The sequence below is a fragment of the Citrus sinensis genome, chromosome 1 (genome assembly GCF_022201045.2).
Source record: "Citrus sinensis cultivar Valencia sweet orange chromosome 1, DVS_A1.0, whole genome shotgun sequence".
Classification (NCBI taxonomy): Eukaryota; Viridiplantae; Streptophyta; class Magnoliopsida; order Sapindales; family Rutaceae; genus Citrus; species Citrus sinensis.
In genome coordinates, this window is record NC_068556.1 from 13033514 (window position 1) to 13052584 (window position 19071).

Sequence of the window (19071 nt, forward strand, 5' to 3'; positions counted from 1 at the left end):
CTTTTTGTTCATCCTGCAATAATTTGCAGTATGACCTTTCATGCCACATTTATGACATATAGCTTCTTTGTAATTGAAAGGGGTCTTTGGTTTGGCTCGAAACTCTTTTCTTTTAGAGAATTTGGGTTTCTTATAAGGCCTCGAAGGTTTCTTATAAGGAGGTTCTCTAAAATTACGAAAGGGTTTCCTAAAAGTTTTTGATTTGTAATGTTTCCTGCGAGGTTTAGTAGAACACTCTCCATTACAATCTTTGGGATAAGAAGTTTTAAAGGGGTCATAATTGAATTGTTTACAGAAACCGCCTAACTCTTGTTTAGACCTTTTAAGTTCCCACTTAAGACGTTTCTGTAATTTCAAATCTTGACAAATCTTTAATCCTTCTTTATTGACGAAACTGACAAGTTCACCGTAGGTAAGCTCGTCATAAGGAATACGATTATCATAAAGGGCTTTGATGGAATTTCTTACTTTTACACCTAGAAGGGTAGGTAATCCAGCAAGAAATTTTTCTTTCCAAATTATATGATTTGCATCATCCCTTAGAAATAGTCTGGTAAAAAATGAGGTTTTGTAACTTTGAAATTCACTAAGTTTCCTACATCTTAAATTATGTAGTAACTCAGCGTTTTTATCACAAAGGTGTGAAGGGTCACCAATGAAATGGAGGGAAATGGTTAAAATTAGAGTAGCAACAGCATCCTGAATTGGATTGTTGAACTCATCAAGAATAGGGACTCCATTTTCATCGACTTGAATGGAATTTAGAATGTCTAATTGTTGCTGATTAGTGAGAAGATGATCCCACCAACCTTTTAATTGACCAGTAAAACCGGCAATGAGGATTTCTGATATAGCACGATCAGAAGTTCATGCTTGGGTTTTATAGGCATTGGCTGCCATTGTCATTTGTTGCAACAATCCTAGGATATTGTATTCGGAAATGCCATCAATATTCCACTCATAGACTGAAGATGCATTATATCGGGATTGATTTAATGCACTTGGTCTATTATCTATTGCTAGATCCGGTGGAGTCTTGACAGTGGGAAGGGCTAATTCCCAATGAATTTTGTTGGCTTTAGGAGTAGAAGGTTCTTCTTTGAAGGCTTCTATATCAGAAGAGGCTATAGACATTTGGTCTTGTTCTAATACTCCAATCTTGCTAGATTGAGGAGTATCAGGGGCTATCTGAACTTTGCTAGATGAGGAAGAAGCAGCTTCTATCCTATCTAATTGTTCTCTAATGGCTTTAGCAAAATCTGATTTTGACTCTTGAACAAGCTTTTGGCTAGTTTTCGAAACCTGAAAGGGTTTGAAAATAGGTTCCTTAAGCTTTTTGTCAGAATCCGATTTTGTTGGAATAGGAGAAATTGATGGAACAGTAATGGTTGACTTCTGGATTTGGTTTTCTATCCTAGTCAACTGCTTTCCGATTGTATTTAAGTTAGTATTACAGAAATTATTCTGTTGGATAATACTACTTAAATTTGCCTCAGAATCATTTGTTTTTGGAATTTTGTAATGCGAAGCTCGAATTTGGACAGGAGGTTCACCGTGATCAACGGTTATACTCCGAAGAGGTGGGTGTTCGGACTCTATAGTTCTATCACTATCAAGAAGTTTCCATTCAGGAACTTTCTTCCTAATAGTAATAGGGTTTGACTCTTTAAAAGGATAAGAGATGTTGTTATCAGAAGAATATATCTCAAACCAATCAAAAAACAATATATGAATTTTATGAAAATTCACAAATTCATAGTAAGTTTGTTGGATTTCTTTTCTTTGGTTTAAAAAGTGTTTGAAAAACCAAAGTCTTTTTTCTTTGTTTAAATCAGAATAAAAATCATTATGCAGAAAAGTTTTATCTAATTCAAATTCTTTTTCAATGACATTAATGACATTTTCTGTAACAGCAGAAAACGTAGGGGAAGTTGGAGGAGAAGGTTCCTTCTCTTCCTGACTTTGTACATGTTGATTACTAGTGTAGATCGGATGAGGAACACTAGTGGTGTAATCAACTGATTGAATGGAGGTACTAGGTATATCTGAAGTAGAAAACCTAGGTTGACTTTTTATGGACTGAAAAGGGAGATTTATAAGGACAGCAAGGACAGCAAGGATAGAAGTATCCAAGCCTTCTTTGGTCAAAGGTTTTATTCCTACTTAGATTAAACCAATGTGAATATATTTGAAATTCTTTTCTTTTAATTTCTTTAAAGATTTTTCTGAAAACAAATAAATTGTTTCAAAAGGCTCTGAAAGAGTTATATCACGTTCTTCAGTCTTTATAATATAATCATGCTTTAAAAGATCAAGCATTTTTGTTTTGTAAATCTTTTCTTTGGAAATTTTTGGAAGTTCCCAACAATCAATTGCTTTATCAAAGTTCTCAATAATGAATTCTTCTGAACTCACAACATGCTTTGACTCACTAGTCTTCCCGGAAGAAGAGCTAGAAAAGGACGATGTTCTACAGATCGGAGGATCCATGGTCAAGATCTTATGGTCTATTTTTGGTTTAGTCAAAATGGCTACAGGTATGGATTTACAGCCCTCAGCGGAATCCTTATCCTAAAACGGGACTTACAACCAGTAAAAATTCACCACAAAACAAAACTTCAAAATAAAACACAAGATTTTAAACACGAAACTCTAAACAATAAAACACTTTCCTCCCCTTGGCTCTGATAGTAATAATCTTGTCTAGTGTAAGATTATTACTATTTGGCACAATAAGCCCTTATCACTATATTAATTAGAGTGAGGTCACAATTACCTAATCTTGAGCCCATAGACTTTGAACTCGAAAAAATACTTCACACACACAAACACATTGCAATTAAAAATAAAATTGAAATGGATTTGCAACAACAACAACAAGCACTACCGGAGAGGCCATTTAACGACCACTTCAGTCCCCTAGCTAACTTGAGCACATCATGCATAAGATACCCAAATGTAGCTGATAGGAATTTTGAGTTAAAACCTAGTGTGCTAAATTGTCTCCCAACATTCTATGGTCTAGAAAATGAAGACTCATTTAATCATCTGAATGATTTTCATGGTGTTTGTCAAACTTTTAAATATGAGAATTTTTCAGATGATGATGTTAAACTTAGATTATTCCCATTTTCTTTAAAGGATAGAGCTCGTTCATGGTTCAATACATTGCCTGCTAATAGCATTACATCATGACAACAAATGGTAACAAAATTTTTGAATAAATACTTCCCAATATATAAAACAAATGCTATTCGCAAGAGTTTACCCAGAGAGAAGACGAGCAGTTTTTCGAAGCATGGGAGTGATTCAATGGGCTACTCTTGAAGTGTCCACATCATGAGTACGAGAAATGGCACCAATACCAGTACTTTTTGGAGGGATTATTGCCACATGTACAAGAATGACTAATGGCAACAAGTGGGGGAGAGCTAATGTCAAAAAGAGATTTGAGATTTCTTCCAGCGACAAGCAGATAATTCCCAACAACGGAGTCGATCACTTAGGAATATTAAAAGAATTAAAGGAGTGAATGAGGTTCACAGTGACGAGTCAAGTTCAGAAATTAAAGAAGTCAAAGAGATGGTTGAAGGTCTTTCCCGACAAATAACATTGTTAACGGCTGCTAAATCAACAAAGCCACATAATCATGACTCATACCCAGATCAAGCCAATGCCATCGGTGTAATGAGAAAACCATCAAACTACAACCCTTACTCCAACACATATAATCCTGGATGGAGAGACCATCCCAATTTTTCATAGTCTTAAAGATTCCAACATAATGGACCAGCAACTCCAGCTCCACCAATGCAACCAATTCCTCAAGTTCCTCAAGTCTCTCAGCCACCATTTAGACCATACAATTAGAACCAGAACTACTCTCAACCCAGACAATGGGAGGATGCATTCTATAATTTCAAGAATCTTACTCACTCCACGATCGAGCAACAAAACCGTACCATTGATGAACTACCAAATAGAATGAGGGCAAGATTTAACTCACAAACCCAATTAGTTTCGAACCTCGAAAAGATGGTGGGATAGCTTGCCTTTTCAGTTCAAACCTTGGCAATGATTGTGGAGAAAGGAAAATTCCCAAGTCAACTAATGCCTAATCCTAAAGGAGTGCGTGGAGAGGTTAAAGTCGTCATGACCTTGCAAAAGGAAAAGAAGTCGACAACGAAGTTGAGATGTCAGTGACAAAATAACTCAAATTATATTTGTAAATGCTGAGGATTCATCATCAGAGGAGAAAGAAGAAACCAACACACGAGAATACGTTCCTAGAGCTTCATTTCCCCAAAGGTTAACTAAAGGAAAGAAGAGAAAATCCACAGGTGAGATTCTTGAAATCTTTAAATATGTAAGTGTTAACATCCCTTTGCTTGATGCTATAAAACAAGTGTCATCTTATGTCAAGTTTCTTAAAGACCTTTGTACTAAAAAGAGAAACATTCACGTTCAAAAGAAAGTATTTTTAATAGAAAATGTTAGTTCTATACTCCAACACAAAATTCCTCTAAAATACAAAGACCCAGACTCCCCCACTATTTCATGTAGTATAGGGAACCACACAATTGAGAATGCTTTGTTGGACTTAGGAGCTAGTATAAATCTGTTGCCTTAGCAAACCACCTGCGTCCAATGACCACCTAGCTTGCAGATCGATCCATGAAAATACCTCATAGTATTGTGGAGAACGTGCTTATCCAGGTAGATAAGTTTTATTTTCCTGTTGATTTCATTGTAATTGACACTCAACCAGATTAGGATTCTAGGAAACACATCCCCATTATCCTAGGCCGACCTTTCTTGGCAACTGTCGATGCTCACATTCAATGCAAGATTGGAAATATGCAGTTGTCCTTTGGCAATATAACAATGGAGCTAAATATCTTCAACATTGCCAAACAACCTCACAATGCAAATGATAGAATTGTTGATGTGGATTTAATAGAAGAATTAGTTAATAATATTTTTCTTTCAAACCTTAGTGATGACCCTTTACAACACTTTGGAATATGCGTTCTTGGGAGAAGGAAGCACTCTACCAGTAATCATTTCATCATCCCTAAATGACAAACAAAAAGGTAAGTTGTTAGAAGTTTTAAAAGAGCACAAAGGAGCATTAGGATGGACCATAGCCGACATAAAATGTATAGACCTAGTAGACTGCATGCATTATATTCACCTTGATGAAAACACTAAACCTACCCGGAAATGCAATGTTGGTTGAATCCTAACATGAAAGAAGTTAGAACTGAAGTCCTTAAAGTATTAGACGCAGGTATCATTTACCCAATTTCTAATAGTTCATAGGTCAATCCTATGCAAGTTGTCCCTAAAAAGTCAAGAGTCACAGTAGTTACCAATGCTGATAATGAACTATTGATACCCACTAGAGTGACTACAAGGTGGCGCGTATGCATTGATTATAGAAAGCTGAATTCTGTCACACGTAAAGACCATTTTCCTGTACCATTTATCGATCAAATGCTTGATAGATTAGCAGGTCATGAATTTTATTGCTTTCTAGATAGCTACTTAGGATATATTTAGATTCCCTTAGCACCAAAAGATCAAGTGAAAACCACTTTCACTTGCCCTTTTGGTACTTTTACATATAGGAGGATACCATTTGGATTATGTAATGCACATGCTACATTTCAACGATGCATGTTAAGCATTTTTTCTGATATGGTTGAACGATTCCTTGAAGTCCTTATCGATCAATATTTATATCATCTAACACTAGTTCTGCAGAGATGTATAAAGAAGAATTTGGTTTTAAATTGGGAGAAGTGTCATTTTGTGGTAAAACAATGTATTGTTCTCGGTCACATCATTTCAAGCAAAGGTATTGAGATTGATAAAGCCAAGGCGGATCTCATTTCCAATCTTCCTCCACCTAAAATAGTCAAAGAAGTAAGATCTTTTCTTAGGCATGCTGGTTTTATAGACGTTTCATTAAAGATTTTAGCAAAGTTTATAGACTCTTATGCAATCTTCTTGCTAAGGATATACCTTTTGTCTTTAATGATTCATGTCTCGCATCATTTGAAAAGCTAAAGTAGTTGTTGACATCATCACCCATCATTCAGCCCCCAAACAGGAACTTACCATTTGAGCTCATGTGTGATGCATATGATTATGCAGTAAGAGTAGTATTAGGACAAAGAGTTGATCGAATTCCCCATGTCATTTACTATGCTAATATGACATTGAATGATGCACAATTGAACTATTCAACCACTGAAAAAGAAATGCTAGCAGTAGTGTTTGCATTAGAGAAATTTTGATCTTATCTCATTAGATGTAAAATAATTGTGTTCACAGATCATACTGTTCTTAAATATCTTCTTCCAAAGAAAGATTCAAAAGCTAGACTAAATGTTTTAAAAAAGACATTTACACCCCAATTTATTATAATTTTACCATTATACCCTTATAGCATATAAAAAAAATTTATTAAATTATCCAATTTGTCTATATATTGTTAATAAAATTATAAATAGACAAATTGGATATTATAAAAAAATTATAAATACCCAATTCCTCTATTTAAATTTTTATCAATAACCAATGTTAAAAAAAGACATCTATACACCTAAAAAATTGTAAATAAATTATAATTTTAAAAATAAAATTAGTTATTAATAACCAATTTTATTTAAACTTGTACATTTATAACCAATTTTCTATGTTATTTATTATGGTATTAATAACCAATTTTATTTTTAAAATTAGAATTTATTTGTAATTTTTTTAAAGTGTGTAGATGTCTTTTTTGAAAATTGGTTATTAATAAAAATTTAAATAGAGGAATGAGGCAATGAGGGTATATTTATAATTTTATTAACAATATATAGACAAATTGGATAATCTAATAATTTTTTTTTTATATGCTAGAAGGGAATAATGGTAAAATTATAATAAATTGGGGTGTAAATGTCTTTTTTGAAACATTAAGGGGGTTTTTGTCCCTTTGCCTAATCGTTGGGGGTGTGTTTGTCCTTTTCCCATATTTTTAATCCGATGGCCATGATTTATTCAGTGTATTTATAAAAAAAGGGGCTCTCCACCCCTTAATTTGGCATCCCTGAATTCATTTTTAAGTTTAATTTTCTATAATTCCTTCTCTATCTTGTATTTTCTACGTATTTTAATAAATTTTCATTTTGCCCCTTGTTCAATTATGAGTAGCTAAGTTTCTTTCAAGTTTGGGTTGAAGGTGAAGTCTCAACATATGCCATGGGCTTTATTTGATAAATTTATTTCCTCTTCCTTTCTAATTAAGGTGGATATTTTGACTTTTCGTTGACAAATAATAATAATCTTGTCTAGATACCACCCTGGTTTAACTGACTCCTTAGTATAAGGTTATTATTATTTGGCACGATAAGTCCTTAGCACCATATTGATTAGAGTGTGGTTCATGAGGCGTGGATTCCCCCCTCATGATTTAATTGGCACTAATAAGGAATATTTAACCTATGGTGGATGTTGATGTAGATCTAGATACCCAGGTACTTCAATTACAATAGTTTTCACTTTAATTTAATTCCGCCATTCCCATTTAAATTCTAGAATAGTCTAAATCACTTTCACCAGAAATCCAACCACCCTCATAGAAAATTAAATCTACATATAATTAAAATTCACCTCCTCGTGGGATCGACACTCGTCACCATTAATTTATTCTACAATAGATTTATTCACTTGCGAGTTCAATAAAATTTGCACAACAATGTGTTCTATCCAATCATAACTTGCCACGTGGCGCAATCCTGAGCGTCCAAACTATTTTAATCCGATGGCCATGATTTACTCATTGTATCTATAAATAGGGGGCTCCTCCCTAATTTGACACCCCTTACTTCATTTTTTAGCTCCATTTTCTATAATTCTTTCTCCATCTTGTATTTTCTACATATTTTAATAAATTTCCATTTTACACCTACTTTTATCATGAGTAGCTAATTTTCTTTCAAACTTGGGTTGAAGGTGAAGTCTCGACATGTTCCATGTGCTTAATTTGGTAAATTTACTTTCTCTCCCCACTGATTTTTGTGGATGTTTTGACTTTTCGTCGACAGATAGTAATAATCTTGTCTAGTGCAAGGTTATTACTGTTTAGCACGATAAGCCCTTAGCACCATATTGATTAGAGTGAGGTTCATGAGGAGTGGAAACCCCCTCATGATTTAATTGGCACTAATAAGGAATATTAAGCTCATGGTGCATGTTGATGCAGATCCAGATACCTAAGCGCTTTATTTCAATAGATTTTACTTTAATTTATTCCCGCCATTTTAATTTAAATTTTATGATAAGTCTAAATCACTTTCACCACAAATCCAACCACCCACTTAGAAAATTAACTCTACACTCAATTAAAATTCACCTCGTTATGGGATTGACACTCGTCACCATTGATCTATTCTACAATAGATTCGTGCACTTGTAAGTTTAATAAAATTTGCACAACAGCAGTTACTAGTGACTTTTCGGATTAGGAAGTAGGCCAAAACAAGTTGAACAAGAGGCATACTCGATGGGTAGAATTCATAGATACGTTTCCATATATCGTTCGTTATAAGCAAGGTAAGGAAAATGTTGTTGCATATGCACTTTCCTGTAGGTATGTCTTAATCTCGACACTTAATGTTAAATTGCTTGGTTTTGAACATATTAAATAATTGTATGCTAATGACCATGATTTTAGTATTGAATATCAAGCTTGTGAAAAGACCGCAGTTGGTAGATACTTTAGGCATGATGGCTATTTATTTCGAGAAAACAAACTATGCCTAATTATTCTCTAAGAGATTTGTAAGTGAGAGAATCCCATGGACGAAGGTTGATGGGGCATTTTGGAGTTGTAAAGACTTTAGTAGTTTCGCAGGAACACTTTTATTGGCCACATATGAAATGAGATGTCGAGAGACTTTGTGGTAGATGTGTCACCTATAGACAAGCCAAATCCAAAGTGTAGCCCTATAACTTATACACCCCGTTACCAAAACCTAATGCGCCTTGGACTGATGTTTCGATGGATTTTGTACTAGGGTTACCTAAGTGTAAACAAGAGAGAGACTCAATTTTTGTGGTTGTGGATAGTTTTCAAAGATGGCACATTTTATTCCATGCCACAAAACGAATGATGTTTTTAATGTCGTTGATCTATTCTTTAAGGAGATTGTGAGGTTGCATGGTATGCCCAAGACAATTGTTTTTTATAGGGATTCCAAGTTTTTAAATTACTTTTGGAAAACATTATGGGCTAAGTTAGGAACAAAGTTGTTGTTTTCAATTACTTGTCACCCTCGAACTTATGGTCAAACAGTCCACAGCTTTCCTATACTGCTATGATCACAGCAGTTCAAACTGGTCAAGAAAAGACATTTTACCCCAATTTCAACCTCTCTCTTGAGGATCCCAATCTTCCAACAACCCTTAAAGTCCATATCCAGCTCCAAGGAGCAAAACAAACACCCACATCAAAGATTGCAACCCAAAAGTTGCAATCCACACCAGCCAGCTGTCCCGCATGCTCAAGAAACAGTGCCCTCCATGGGGCCCTGCTCAGACAGAAGCTATCACGGTCAATTTTCTTACCGAGTTGTTGGAGGGAATTAGCAAACCAAAAATGCCAATGCTCTTGACCAGTTTGAACTGCTGTGATCATAGCAGTATAGGAAAGCTGTGGACTATTTGAAACAGGCTCGGTGTCAGGAGTTTTCTCCGCATAATTTCCAATTCTTCGTCAATATCCGTATCATCCAAGCAAGGACAATCAAGATGGAGGTGTGTGTAGCCTTCTCGTTTCCAGTTGGCGACGAGATCTGAAGGTATTTCCATAGTGACATATTGTTCACTCTGTGAGGCTTGTAGAGCACACTGGTTCAGTCTAGAAGACTGGATATACTCTTTTGGGAGTGGTCTTTTAGTGGAGATGAGGGTTCGAATACTTCTAGTGAAAGAAGTTTTCTGTTTGTAAAGATTGTAAGGACTCATGATGGGAAACTGGGACTCATTGATTTGAGCAGATTCTGGAATATTAGAATATGACTGTATGGAGATGGTGTCTCTGAAAGGGCATACAGACGGAGAGTGTCTGTATAGGGCAAGAACATTTGTTTGTAGCGAACTCCAGAACTGGTAAGGAAAAGGTTTTTAACCAAATGAAGAATGAGGTCTAGATGGTGTGTAGAAAGGTGCATAGGTGTCAAAGAGTGGAGGAGATACTGGTGTAGGTTGTGGTTGAGTGAAAAGGGAAGGTCGGGATTTTTCAGCATCAATCCTGGACAACTCAGCTTTGAGTTTTCTGGGCATCTAACTCAGAGATGTGGTCTTGGAGATGTAGGTACATCTAAGAGGCTCGGGACAGTCTTGTGGTGATTCGTCTGGAGGGATTGTAGATGTAGAGGAAGAGGAAGTGGCCTTGGGACGTGGTTCGGAGATTTGGACTTCAAATCAAGTCTCCCAGACTGAAACTAAAGTTGACTCCATCAGCCATCGTCTTGATGCAGAAGGCAGTTTTGTGACGGTCAACTGGTGAAATACCAAGTTGCCAAAAACCAGCTTTATAAGACGAACAGCTTTGGCTGGTTTGTGGGGACAATTGCGGGCAAAGTGACCGCGTTTCTTGCAAAAGATGATAAATTTCCCCTTCCAAAAATCCAGACCCTGTTTGTCCATCTTCAAAGGGCTCGTATCTTATCTAAGTTTGATTGCCTCTCTTCCCCCTGAGTTACAACCCGATCTTCAAAGAAAACTCACAGCCACAAATCTGAGTATAGCTGATATCTCTCTGGGAAAGATTTTTCAAATGGCCATGCTATCTCTTGATAAGATCTGTGAATCCGAAATTCATTTTTGAAAACCATTTTTTCACGATTGCAATATGGGGACCAGGCTGATACTGGCCGTCTTTAATCACCATGCCAAGAAAGTCAATTGATTCCTTTCCTATGTTGCTTTTCTTTTCGGAAAGCATGATGCCATGTGCCTGCACAATGTGAAAGAAATCCAAAAGGAGCTTCTGGTGGCTCTCATAGTCAGAAGAAAATAACAAAACAGCTTCATACTGTTTTGGTTCTTCAGGTTGCCCAGAGGCTATAATTGGAGATTGAACAAAAGGTTTGGAGGTGACACGGGTTTGTGTGTCTGTCTGTTTTTCAAGCGGAGGAAAGGATTCTTCATAGGAGTGACTTGAAAACATAAGGCAAGAAGGATCAATCATACCGGTATCCGCACCAGTGTCAATAAACCCAATAACAGGAATAGGTTTATGGAATTTGGAAGGAAGGATGTGTCTGTGTCTGCCAAGATCATCAAGGCATCAGAAGTTGTGTATGGTGTAGGAAGATCGAGGGCATGATTCTGTAATCGATAGACTATTTGACAGCCACAAATATGAGTATAGCTGATATCTCTCTGGGAAAGATTTTTCAAATGGCCATGCTATCTCAAATGCCTCCACTGACTTCGAGTCTGAATATGCTGACATTACAGGCATATTAATGGCCACTGAAGAATGTCAAAACCGATGAGTAAATCTTTATCTGGAAGTTTGGAGGCTACAATCTTTTTCCAAATTATACAATTCGGAAAGAATTGAATACCAATGGGTTTTTTGGTAATCAAAGTTGTTTCAAAGGTCTCACCATTAACTGCTCGGAAAAGTTTAGAATGAGGTTCCTAACGGTCTGATGGAAGAACAGAAGAATCAATCATACTGGTATCTGCACCAGTGTCAATAAACCCAATAACAGGAATAGGTTTATGGAATTTGGAAGGAAGGATGGACATCTTGAGAGAAGGCCTTGGAATAGTGGAAACATGGTTAACAGTTTGAACTGTAGAGATGACAGAAATATCTTCAGAATCTGAAGATTCTGCAATTAGAAAGGCAGTCTGATCATCTTGTGTGGACTGTTCTGAAAAATTTGATTCGACATCATCAACAAAACTTGGGAAGATTGTTTACCACAAGTTGAGTTTGCTTATAATCATTCTGTTCATTTTGCAACTAAGTATTCACCGTTTGAAATTGTTTATGGTTTTAATCCTTTAACCCCATTGGATTTAACTCCATTACCTGTTTCTAAGCATGTTAACTTAGATGGCAAGAAAAAGGCTAAAATTGTTAAATAGATACACAAGAGGGTGAAGTTCAACATCGAGCAGAGAACTGAGCAATATGCTAAACAAGCCAACAAAGGGCGACATAAGCTAGTCTTTGAACCCGGTGATTAGGTGTGGTTACACATGTGCAAGGAATGATTGTAGGAACGAAGGAAATCTAAGTTATTACCTTGAGGGGATGGTCCTTTCCAAGTCTTAGAACGAATCAATGACAATTTATACAAGCTAGATTTGCCTGGTGAGTACAACGTAAGTGCTATTTAATGTTTCTAATTTGAGTCCTTTTGATGCAGGTGATAATTTGAGGACAAATCCTCTTTAAGAGGAGGGGAATGATGAGATTAAGGACAAAACTATCACAAGCACATGGGATGATGCATATTCAGATCCTATTTAAGTTCCCGTTGAACTCGTCACAAGAGCTCGAGCAAAGAAATTCAAAGAAGCGCTTAATAGGTTGATTCAAGCAACATGGGCTTAATCAAATTCATGGAGGGTCTTTGAAGGAATCACATATGCATTTCTCTTGAAGTTTCCAAATAATCGGTTCAATAAAATAGCTGGCTTGCACATTATAGCGGGAAAATATATTATTTTCCTTTTTCGGATACTTTCTCATTTCTTAAGGAGGCTATTAGAGAAACAAATCAGTTATTTCTATTTTAATCGGTTAGTTTCAATTTTAATTGATGTAAGACATTTAAGCTGATTAGGATTCTAATTTGATTTAGATTCTTTCCTATTTGCTTATATTAGGATTCTAATTTGATTTAGATTCTTTCCTATTCACTTAGATTCAGATTCAGATTTGATTTTGGTCTAGGATTTATTTCCAAAATTTCTTATAACCAACCCTATAAAATGTACTCACATCCAATAAACAGAGACATATTCGTTTTGATGCAATTGGTGAGAGAGGTTATTCTCTTTAGTTCTTAAATAAATTCTTTGAACTTATCGAATTTCTGTGGTGTTCAAACTCTTGACTTATCAATCAGATTATCCATAACTGATTGTAGGATCTTCACATGCCAAGGTTCGTGCTTTCAATAAGCATTGGGTCGCAGTTCCATTCAATTATGGGTTTAGATTCGATCTTAGGGACTAAATTGATTAGGGTCACATTAATTCTTGACGGGGTTCGTATCAGCTCATGTATGTGCCCTAATTCAGTCCTCATCAAACGTCTCATCTCCCCTATCAATGCTTGAATTTGCAAATTTTGGACAACTAGTTGTTGAGCCTCTTCATCTGCCCTTTATTCCTGGTTGTAAGACATGGCTGAAATCTGCAAAAAGATATCAGAAATAATGTGGAAAGGACCTCACCCACACTCCCTTACGTGTTTCACTCAAGAAAATAATTCACTCAATTCCACTTGTGTTTCACTCAAATTAGTTGGTTTTTACCCTCTAATACGCTCACACTCTCTTGCTTTTTCCACTCGTAGTAATTCTTACTTGATTCTTATCAAACTAATCAAACCAATATTAAAATTCCAACAGCAATTCGCAAAGATTATACCAAGGAGATTTGAATTTCAAAAGCAAGAATGTAATGAACATGTACGATCAGGTTCCGGAAGCAGAAATTATTGAAATTTTGAGCAAAAGAAAATTTTCACACTATGGGTCAAAAACAATTTTGGGCTCTCTAAGACACTAATAATGGGAGACGAACAAAAAATTTTAAGCAGAGTTTGTGGACTTTTTTTTTTTTGGTACTCTTACTATCCTCTTGTTTCTTTCTTCTCTTATTTCTTTATTTTCTTTTTTCTTTTCAAATCCTTTCTTTTTCTTTTTGAGTACAACTCGATATAGAAGTCTAACGAAACTCAGAAATTAAAGCAAGACTCACAGCTCAATGATTTTTTTTTTAAAAAGAGACACGAAATTTCTAGAAAGGGTACAAAATTCAGCCAAAATGTTTTAGGGATTTTTCGAAACCGAATTTGGGACAATGCGAATTAAGACTTATGATTAACAAGAATAAAAATGAAAGAAAAGGATAAGCAAAACCTAGTTAGAACCCTGTTATGATACCAAATGATATGAATCTCACCAAGAATTGACGTAACCCTAATCGATTTAGTCTGTAAGATCAAATTCTAGACCTGGAATTGTATGGAACTGCGACCCGATGCTCAGTGAAGGCATGAACCTTAGTATATGGGGATGACACAATCAACTATGGATGGACTGATTGATAAGTCAAGAGTTTGAATGTCATGGAAATCCGATAAGTCCAAAGAATTAGCTTAAAAACCAAAGAGAATTAACTCTCAAGCCAATTGCATCAAAACAAATATATCTTTATTATTGGATGCAAATACATATATGTGGCTTGTTACAAGAATTTACATCCCATAATTGCCCTTGGAATTTTTGTAAATAAATCAGAAACAAAATCAAATCAGAATTAATTACTTAAAGAAGACGCCTAATCTAAAGCAAATAAGGAAAGTCTCTTAAATGGCTTAATGCCTTACATAAATTAAAATGGAAACTGGGCAATTAAAAGAGAAATAGTTGTTTTGTCTTGCCACTTGCCTCCTCAAGAAATGGGAAAGTATCCGAAAAGGAAAGTGGCATATTTTCCAGCCATAATATGCAATCTAACTTGCTGATGCCATGGTAGTGATTATTCGGATACTTCAAGTGCTTGAATCATGCATTTAGTGGCCTGAATATCGTGTGCAATTCCTTCAATAGGTCGCCCTAAATTTGATTGAGCCTAGGTTGCTTGAATCAGTCCATTAAGCGCTTTTTTGGATTTCTTTACACGAGCTCGTGTCAAGTCCAATGGGAACTTGAATAGGATCAGAATATGCCTCATCTCATGTGCTTGTGACAACTTTAATTTAAGGGTTGGGTTGGTTTGGATTGATCAGATTGAAGGTCAAATCAAGATTAAAAATTAAATAAAGAGAAAGATACGAAACTTGAAATGAAACTTATTAAAATCAAATATAACATGAAATTCCATTTTATGCCTTATATTCGATAAAGAAAACTTAAAAACCAACTATTCGATAAAGAAAACTTAAAAACCAACTATCTTAAAATTAAGAAAATTTCAACAATGAGCTTTCAGACTTTATTCCCGGCTTCTCGCATCTTTTTTTCTTATTACAAATTCAGCATCATGTCCAGTAACAAAATGAAAGTGATATATAATTATGTCCTGTTAAGTACTTACCAAAAAATAAAGAGAAATTGAAAGCAACTTACTTTCAAAATCAAACTGATAAAATAATAAATTTACTTATATAAGAGAGTGATTTTAGTTTTGGAGTTAGAGCCTAGACAGTAGATACGAGAAATGAAATCGTCTCTTCTATCAAAAAAAATAAAAAGAATTAAAAATTAGGTTAGCCATTTAGGTTTTAGGATTTTACAGTTGAGAATTAAGATATCATCATTATTATTATTCACTTGGACTGAGTTTGGTTGGGTTAAATGACTTCATTATAATTAACCCAACCAACTCAACCCAAATATTAATTAGGTTTAAAAAAATTGACCCTATTACCCATAATAATTCACTCAATCCATTAAGATTAGATTAAGTTGGGTTGGATTGAATTGCATCTGTTAGGTTATATTGGGTTTGCCTAACCCTAGATATAATGGGAGTTATAAGAAGGTTAAAGGTCACTTATAGAAAGATAAGAAGTCTAGAATTACATGCATTAATATAGTTGACAGACATCCATATATATATATATATATATATATATGATTTATCATATTCCACAATCTGTTAAATATTTCATTTAGGCGGCAGTTTTGCTCGCCTAAATGAAAAATTATTCATTTCATTTTAATCTACTTATATTAATAAAATTAATTGCATATCATTATACTTATTTTTTTGCAATTTGTATTCTATTAATTACTATATTGCAGTGACACTTGAGAATGTGGACATGGGACTTTTTATTACAAATAAGATAAATATAGCAAATAAGCTTACAATAAAAATTATGAAAATTGTACATGAAAAAAGTTATTTATGATTTTTTTTACAACTAGAGAATGTGATATATTTAAATAATTTGATTTAATAAAAAGAGAAAGATCAAGTATGATTATGAAGGAACTAAAATATAAAATTATGAAAATATTGTTAATTGTTATTATATCATCAAGTAATGCTAGTGATCCCAATATTTGAATCTTTACTAATGTGGTATTCATGAATTAGATGGTAGGATAGAGTAATAAGTAATTTTACATTTATCATTTAATAGATGAGTAACTTACAGTATTGGGACTCAAGTAGGACTCAAATGTTGGAATTTCTAGCATTATTGTTTTAGTTAAAGTAAGAGATTCCCTTATTATAGAATTACTCCTAGTGACAATATTATAATATATTAACATACTTTTTTTTTCTTCAATTAGACCGAACCATAATTTTTTTAAAAAAATAAGTTAAAGTAGTACTAGGATTTTAGCTACTAATATTTCAATTTATTCCCTAAATATATAATTGAATCATTTTATAAAATAACTCTCTCACTCTAATTGGAAAAAAGAAAAAAGTTTGAATTGGGACATACTTGAAAAAAATAAAGATTCTATTATTTTATGAAAAGTTATAAAACTTAAGAAGCATGAATGAAATTTTCCAAGGCTAGATCACGATACACAGTAGTAGGTTCGCTTCCAATGCTCACATTATATAACCGTAAATATAATAAAATACAACATTATTATTTATTCATTATATTCAAATAGTAATTATCCTTGCGGATGTCATCTAATTGAGGCTTCAGACCTCGTTCACATAGGTGAGAAGGGAATTGAGTTGCCACCATACTAAACTAAATATGAGCGAAGAAAAAAAAAAGGAAAAAAGGTAATTATACATGTTACATTGGCAGTTACATTGTAAATTTGGGTCACTATAGCCAATGAGCATAATTGTCCAAAAAGTATGTGTGGGTTTGTGTATATATATATATCATGAGTTAAATCATGTGAAAAGTGGGCTCTCACATTCCCTGCATTTGAAATAATACTATTAGTTACATTATTGAAAATAAAACAACATAAGATGAGAAATTATTAGCTATCCACTCAAAATTTACCTCATTATAAAAAATATTACAAAAGTTTAAATTTATTTGATTTCACACCAAATGTATGCAATTTGTATTAACCATCCACTCAAATGATATAATCACCTTTACAAAATGATGAAACAAAAATGAACATAAATTATAATGGTGGTTATTTTGTAAAGACAACATTATCTCTTTGTTGAAGGTTGATACACATCGTAAATAATGGGTGTAAAATTGATCAAGTTAAAAACATTTGTAGCATTTTTGTAGCACGATAATTTTTGAATAATTTAATAATCTAATTATAAGGATATCAACAGTTTTGATATTGGATAGAGATATGCTAATATAAGTATTTGTGTCTGTTTGGTAGAGGACAGTAATGTTGTCAACCCCTACCCATTATGGGCTTGAACGAGTACAGGTAAAAAATTCCTTATTAGAAAATATAGATACCCATCCACTTCCCCTATCCCTTTTTACTTTAAAACATCCTCACATTTTTTTTTTTTAAATACCTTAACTATTTATCTTTAGATAAACATATAGCAGAATATTCTAATTTTTTTTAAAAAAAACTATTTTCAATTTTAAGTAAATACTAATTATAATTTGATGATTGTTAAGTTTAATTTTAATCAATGTATTACTAAATAGAGATACTAAATCTATTTGAATAAGAGAAAAAAAAACCCAAATATTTGGAATAATAATGTGATGAGATGGCTAAATAAGTATTTATGGCTGTTAAATAAGTCATACCAAACAGACACTAAATAGTTGGGAAAACAAAATTCTTTTAAATTGTAAATAAAATATTTTCTAAGTAAATAAATAAATAAATAGTTGTAGGTTTCACTTCCAACTCAGATGCATAATAAATGCTACCTCGACTTGCAAATGCTAAATACATTTCTTCAAAATTCTTGCCAACAAAATGCTCCTAACAACCATTTTTTATCAACCTAAAACATTATTTATTTGACTTAGCTATTAATTTAATTTCTTAAAAAATTAAAAAATAAATAAATAGTTAATAGTCAAACAGTTTATAATGTTTTATACCCATATCTAATCGTCCAATCAATGGGTAGAAAAAGTTATACTCGATCTTTTTTATAAAATGGAAGTAAAATGAAATCAATTACTTAACCCTAACATAAGAGACCCTGAAGCTCTCATACCCATACAAAATTTTTGGCATCCATAACTAGTTACACTAATATGAAATCATCAATCATTATACTACTAAAACGTTAAAGATAAAAAATTAGCACTATATCTAACATATATCAGTGTCCATTGTAAGTATTTATAGACATTATAGTAACCTGAAATACTGAATAAATATGACCATAAAGACAATACGATATATATAAAAATTCACATAAATTCACATGAAATAATTTAGACGAGATTATTTGTGAATATTATTTAAAATATCAAACATTAGATACCTTATATTCGTATATAAGTCTGATATAAAAAGCCCCGTAGAGTTTGACTAATTATCCAATAGTTAAATTGATCTTGTCCAATTATTTGGAAATAAAATTTAATTAATCATGAATCTACATATCCAAACTGCATTACAATTAATATTCAACTAATTATCCAATAGATAAATTGATTGCATCCAAATATTTGAAAATAAATCTACTTTAATTATAAATCTAAATATTCAAACTGCATTACAATAAATTGATAAAACAATATGATAGTTTTAAATCCAAAACATAATTAAATTTATAATATAACATAAAAAATATAATTAAAAATAACACTCATATTTTGAGAAAAAAACATAACTTCAAGCATTCTGGCATGTAAAGTTGAGGTCAGGTAGT